The following is an 8,073-nucleotide window of genomic DNA, read 5'->3' as shown; positions in this document are numbered from 1 at the left end:
TTTTTTTAGTTTTAAAATACACTATGAAGCTTGTAAATAAAATTAGTTTTTTTTTTTTTGGTATTTTACTTCAATTATTCATTCAAAACTCTTCTCTATAATATAATATCACGCAATAATTAATAATTGTTGGTAACTTATTACTAATTTGTTTTTTTATAATAAGATTATGAGAAATCTTATTTTCAAATATAATACCGATTTTCTAGAGATTAAATAATTATCTATAACATTAAATTTACCTGAAGTTTCCCAACAGTATTCAAGAATGAAATGAAAAAAACGTGAAATTTTTCTCTATTATAGCTTCAAACAGTAATGACTATTTCTAAAAAAAATTAAATAGCCTATCCAAACAGCAAAACTACACTTACGACCGCTCTTAAGACCCAAAATTGACAAAAAAAGTTACAAAAAACGATCTTAAAAGCTTCGTTTGAAGCCAATAATTTTTTACATTAGATAACTGTCCCACATAATGACAAAAATCAACAAATAAAATACCTTCCCCGAAACTACCCTTACGACCAGCCCCTAAGGTTGAAACTTGACAAAAACAAACATCTAGTTATTGTGAAGTTTTTTGGTTTAATTTGATAGGAATAAATACTACACGGAGAAAAATTAATAATAGTATTTACTATACGAAAATATTAACTCCTACTATCTGAAATGGTATTAAATTTATTAGTCACAAAATAATAGGTGTCATCATTGACAATTGTACTAGTTACTATTAATAATGGTAACGATTACTATCGAAAATGATAATTGTAATTATTAAAAATTATAACTGCTATAATCGAAGATGGTAACTGTAACCACCTCAGATTGTGAAAATTCTGAAAGAAAAAATAATATAAATTTATTTAATTTAATTTAATTCTTTATTTGCATCCATATTTTAGTGATGATTATTTTTTCCTTTAAAATATTAAAACAAATAATAACACAATCGTTTAAATCCATATATGATAAAAATTTCCAAATATTAGAGCTGTTATTGATTATTTTGAATGATTGACTATGATTATCAAAATAGCAATCATCCAAGATTTGGGTTACTAAAAAAGTCTTATTATTATCAATTATTAATATTTTTGCACAAGATAAAATTATGAAACATCATTTGATGGTTCCATTATAATTGAATTAATTGTAATCCTATCATCTATATTATTAAGAGAATATCATTAAGAGAAAATACTCTATCTCTAGATTCATAATTAATGAATGACCTTACATCTTGTGAATTCTGACATTTTTACAGGTATAAGCTCACTCCGACATTATACTCATCGAGACCTTTCATTTGAGTACCCACATCGATTTTTCATATATATATATATATATATATATAAAGGCATGTGGGTACTCAAATGAGAGCTCTTGATGAGTGTAACATCGGGATGAGCTTACATCTTTAAAAATATCAATAATTAAGAAATGACCTTGTATCTTGTGAACTATTGACATTTTTAAAGATATAAGCTCATCCTGATGTTACACTCATCGAGACCTTTCATTTGAGTACCCACATGAATTTTTTATCCGGAGACACGATAGTGTCTCGCGCCAAGTACACGTCCAATATATGGCGTGAGACAACGTTCTCTATTCTCTCATCATATGTCAACATAACCTCCTCACATATTTAGCTCTATATTTTTTTATTATTGCTAAGACACTAACACTTGACATCATTGTTAATAAGTTTCTTTTTACCAATTATGCATATATTACAAAAAATTATTGGATCTTAACAATTATTTAATATATCGCCAGTTTGAAAACTTTTGCTTGCGCCTGTTTTCGATTCTACAAGAGATTTTACAAATTTAGGGCGAATTTTCTCATTTCCAAGTTGGCACCACTTAACCCTGTTATTCTACCATCTAAGTAGTTAATATACTAAGTACTGAACTTAGCGCCGATATAAGTAGTTGGTCTTTAGTTTAACATTTCAATATATGACAGTAGGTGGAGCCACAAAATCATTACCGCTATATTTTAGATGTCACATTGGTTAGTCACGCTCGTCATTTAAAGTATCGTAGTAATTTTGTTTGTAATTAAATTATTACAAAAATTCATGCATAAAGAATCAGCTGAATTACTTGAGAAGTACATATTTGGAATTTTAAAATATTTATAAAATATTTGATTATGTCACTTAATATACTCTTTACAAAAAAAAGATATATCCCACAAAAAACAGTTTCACTGTAAACCGCCGCGCCAAGTACACGTACAACTATTGTTACAAACTATAATAATTCAATTTTTACAAAAAACTATTGAATCGAAAAAAAAAAACGAAGTACAAAAAATTTTTTAGATTAAAAAAACATTAAAGACAGTAAATACTAAGGAAAAAAATTTAGTGTACTTGGTGTGCTATACAATTCACACTACAAGTATCAATTTTAAAAACTGTGGATAATGAAAGTATTCGAATGATGCTCACCAAATACATTAAATTTTTTTCCTTAATATTTACTGTCTTTAATGTTTTTTTAATCTAAAAAATTTTTTGTACTTGGCGCGGCGGTTTACAGTGAAACTGTTTTTTGTGGGATATATTTATATATATTATATATATGTATATATGAAAAATATATCAAAAATGCAAGTGGGTACTCAAATGAAAGCTCGTTATGATTGTAATATCGGGATGAGCTTATATCTTTATAAATGTCAATAGTTAAGAAAGTAAAGTACACTTTAACGAAAATCATTATAACGGTAATATGGATGGATTCGAGCTTCAAAAATCAATCGACTGAGTAGCATATATTGAATAATATTATTTCTCGTGGTGATTAATATAGAAGTAAGTAAAAAATTTTAAGTTATTTATTTTGCAAAGCAAAATCTCAAGTCGAAATCAGAGAGAGAATATTATATCCGTACAAAATAGAGTTTTCTTTTATATTAAGTATATATTGGGCGAAAGTAACGCGCTAGCACAGATTATACGGTCCCCTTGTGTTAATAAATTCGCCTTAGTCGAGGATGTTGAAAATATGTCGTTACATCATAAGTATAACGTGATTATTATTTACGATTTTTTTTAATGTAGTAGAAAGATAAAGAACGGTGGTTGCGTGAGATAAGTAAGTTTGTGGCACGCAGTGAGGATTTTATTTTTAACTTCCCGCTAAGAAAATCGAAGATTTTCAAAAATCGGGAAGTTATTGGTTTTACCCCGTTTTTCGAAAATCGAGTTTTCATCAGATCTCGACGTTTTGAGGTCCTAGGAAGCTTCCCTGACTACTCCCGCGAGGTTGTCACTGTGTGTGTGTGTGTGTGTGTGTGTGTGTGTGTGTGTGTGTGTGTGTGTGTGTGTGTGTGTGTGTGTGTGTGTGTGTGTGTGTGTGTGTGTGTGTGTGTGTGTGTGAAAGTATGTGAACCGCTTATAACTTTTGAACGGCTGATTCGATTTTATCGCGGTTGGTGCCATTTGAAAGAGTTTGGCCAAACTTAGATTTTGAGTATAATTTGGACCGATTCGGATCAATAGATTTTGAGAAATCTTAAAAAAACTAAGAAAAAAATTTTTTTCAAATGTGGTTTTTTTTGGATAACTTTTAAACGGCTCCATCGATCGATTCCAAAAACTCATCATCTCTAGACAATAAAAAACCACGTCGATCGCCACCAAACTGGTCAAAATCGGTTGATTCGTTCGAGAGATATCGTGAATGAAAGAAAACCGAAAAAAGTGTTTTTTCGGGATTACTCCGAAATTTTTGATTCGATCAATTGAAACCTGAAAATAACTTATGGGGATGATAAAATTGCGTCGAATACCGCCAACCGCGTGAAAATCGGTTGATCCATTCAAAAGTTATTGCGGTTTCAAAATTCAAAAAATAGTGTTCGATGAAACTTCTATCAGACTTTTGAGCTGGGAGAGCTCAAATGCATAGAAATATTATCTCTTTGAACTCAGTGAGCTCAAATTATCACATAAATTATATTTTGAGCTAGAAAATCTCAAAAATGTCATAAGTACAATTTTAAGCGCCCAGGTATGAAATTAGCGGGAAGTTGAAGGGATGGCCTTTAGGGTGAACCGTTTTTCTAATTTTTTTTTTTTTAGTTGGTGAAGAAAAAAAAGAAAAGATAGAGAATGTAAAAGCCAACTGGTAAAGACACTGTTTTTCCGTGAATACACACGAATTTCTTCATATCCTCATAAAGAAAGTACGAGACAAGAGGAAACAATTATAAGGCAATATACTCAAGAAAAAAAAAAAGATAAAATAATAATAAAAACACACGGTGTGAAAGGGAAGAAAAAATGTACTTCAGAGATGAGTGTAATTGAAGAAAGGCTGTCGAAACGAAAGGACCTTTCTTATTTATTTCTTCCTTTACTTAGCCTTTATTTAGGTTCTCATCAATTGATGTTTAAAAAAATAATAATCTTCAAGAACGTAAATAAATATTTTGACGGATATTCTTTTCTTTCTTACTGAAAATCAAATACCTTTCACTAAACAAAAATAAAAACGTTTTCACTACAAAAATAAACTTTATCACGATTTTAAGGTATGCTTTTAGGGAATTCGAGAAAGATTATATTGGCAAAGCGAAGAATGTCCTTTTTAATTATTCTGGCAACTGGCTTAAAGTCCCTTTTATTTATTTTATTTTTACCGGGTGAAAAAGAAGAACGAATATCTATTCAGAAAAAAATTCCCCTTCAATTGATGTCAAAAAAGTCTTTAATTTAGTGATAAATAAACGTCTACATAAAAAAATATTATTTCAAAGCCGAAAGAAAAATTTTTCTACGGGTGAATCTATAGGGATTTTATTAAAACTACACAATATAGATGAAAAATTCCTTTGAAAATCATAACAGAATTTTGTAATTAAAAGCGAACGATGCGTTTGTTATTAACCTTTTATCCTGACTCGATGAGTTGATATGATTAATTTTCTCATATAAAAAAAACATTTCAATAACAATTTCGTTTAAAATACAACAAGAATGTCAAAAGTGAATTTTTTTTTAATTTGACGCAACATTTGAAAAAAATACTGCACTTCTAAATTTCCCATTGAACCCGAAAGAGAAATAATTCTAGCATGAAAAATGTAATATTGCTCAGGGCGCTTAAATCATATCGAAACCATCACATAACGTAAAGATTGTATAAAGAAAGGCATCAATCTTACTCACCGAGGGATTTGATTATAGTGTCAAGAGACCTTAGGTTTTAAATTTAAAGTATATAACTCTAAATATACATATGTATATTTATATTAGTCGATCAATGATATACGAATGAATAAGTTGCCTTTAGATCTAAAATTCTTATTACTATTTTGTTAATTAATTTTAATTATTCGCAAAGACATAAGTATAAATTAACAAATAAATCTCGAGAATTACTACCAGCCCTAAAATGTAGCCGACAAGCTTTGCAGCGTAGATGGTTGGGTATATTTCAATAAGAAACCTGAGCTACAGAACTAAACGTGCAGGGGTTGTTCTCCCGAGTAATATTGGGTAACAGCCGGATTGACAGCGGTTTATATGTATGTACATACGGATATGAATCGACAAATACATACTAAAAAGTTATAATATACATTTGAATTAAATTTCACATACACTCATGCACCATTTATCAGTGAAAACATTCTACACAGCGATACACTACTTTTAATTTTCTTTTATTATGTTTTCCACGGAGAATTCGATGAAATAGATGAATAGGATGGTAAAAACAAAAAATCTAAAATAACAAATAAGGAGAATTTTGATCTTAATCCTCCTCCCTCAAACTAATGTACAGAAGTCACACAGTATATCCTTATTTAGACTACTCACGTTTTCTAGATCCCCGAGGACTTGGCCAAGTGACAAATGTTCGGATAAAATAAATAACCTAAGTTACTTTAAAAAACATCCACTTTCTGTTTTTTCACGCCTATGTTTATTTCCCAAGCGATTTAAACTCTGGAAAATAGAAAATAGTTAAATTGTTATTGACTATTAATGAGCTTTTATTAATGTCCTGTCAATTTACTTTTAAATTAATCGTTAAATTATTCAATCAAATTTTATATTACAAATATTGAAATTATAAATCCTCTATAAATTTTAATTTATACGGTTTCTAGATAAAAAATATTTATCTGTAACAGAGATATATATGACGTCAAAGCTATGCAAATTCGATGGTACTACATGAAGCTTAATTGTTTTTTATAGGTGATAGCGATTATAAACATGAATATTTACACATATGTTCTCGAACAAAATCAAATAAGTTTTTTGTCCCTATGCATGAAATCATACTTATTAGGATGGATATTTTTTTTTTTTTTGATAAATATTTTTATTATTTATAGACCTGTTCGACGAAAATAAAAAAAAAAATTGATGTGATGTTGACGTTAATTCTAACATGAATTTGTAAAATCAAATTTTCGATGAATATCGACGTTTCGAAGCCTTTAAAAGCTACTCTATTTTCAGAACGATATGTGTGTTTCAAAAAAACTGGATCGCGTTAGCTTCTAGAAACAATCAGTTGATTAGTTTCAAAGTTGTGCGTTAAATAAGATAAAAATAGATTATTAATATCTTTTATGCTATAACTCAAATAAATTCGGGAACTCAATAAAATCTAAAGACCCGATAAAATCTTATAATAATTGTAAGGCATTTTATTCAAATCGATTAATTTACTTGAAAAGTATTTTTATGAAATAATGTAATTTTTAATTAAAGTTTAATCAAAGATATCTTTAAATTGGATCGACTTACTTGAATAAATTTTGCATCAACTAAAATAGTTCACAAAGTTTAGGTATATCTTGTAAGAGTAGTAAAAAAAATATTTTTACCAAAACTGATCATTTTATGTTTCACTTACAAATTATTATCGTAGAAGATTATTGATAATGAATTTTATTTAATTCTGATATTTTCGGATCCGGCTATATTTGTTATAAAAAATATTTTTGTGATAATTTCTATTTTTTTAGTATCCTGTTAAATCTCACCAGATAAACTGTAGTATTTTTGACAAATCTTGAAAATGTGAAATTGTTATTTCCTACATTTCTCTCGAAATTATAAATTATATATTTTCTTTTTTTTCTTGTAATCTCATGGATGTATATTGTCAATTGGCGTTTTCTAAATAAATAGAAATAAAATAATATATTAAATCCCTATGAATTCGATAATAAAAGAAAAGTACAAAAAGCTTGCATTGTCACTCTTTTCCAATTATTCGATTCCCATATTATTGTCATTACAACAAAACGCCATTAATATTATACCAAAATAAATTTATTTCAGTCTGCATTATGGATCAAACAACGTTGGAAGATTAAATACATTAATAAAATGTATATTTGCATTTAAATAAACATCACTATAATGCATATAATACAAATGAAAACTGTGGATCACTGTGCGGTATGTGGAGAATATTATGATTTAATTCATAAACTTGCGTATATATACTTTCAGTATTCGTTACGATATATATTACTTATTATTTAACAAACCAATATTTATTAAATAAAACAAAAGTTATATTGATAAAACATAAATCTTTATTCTGTATACTTTTTCATTGATAAAATTTTCATATCATATCTGTTTTTAACACCGAACACCGAGTAGAAGTAATTTATATTTCAATGACAGTTACATTGCCTATTGACAAATAACCATTGATACTTGAAAATTTAAATCTCAATCAAAATAAAACTTTCTAATACTGTAAAAGTATGAAATTCGACTGACAGTACATTTTTTAATGTAAATGGTCACTACATTTGTTAACACTTTAAATATTAGATTATTTATTATTTTGAGTACTCATTAAATTTTCATAATACAAATTTTATTAAATGTTATTAAAATTATTTTCACACAGAACTTTTTTTTACTACAAATATGAAAAATTATTGAATAAAGTATAACGAAATAGCAATAGGGATGATAAAAAATAAATTACAACGTAAGACTAAGCTCATGAGTAAAAAAATCATGAGATATTAGTCCAGCTTTAAGCAATAACCGTCAATCCTTAC

This window comes from Cotesia glomerata, linkage group LG4 (assembly GCF_020080835.1).
Source record: "Cotesia glomerata isolate CgM1 linkage group LG4, MPM_Cglom_v2.3, whole genome shotgun sequence".
NCBI lineage: Eukaryota > Metazoa > Arthropoda > Insecta > Hymenoptera > Braconidae > Cotesia > Cotesia glomerata.
Note: the sequence above shows the minus strand (reverse complement) of the source record.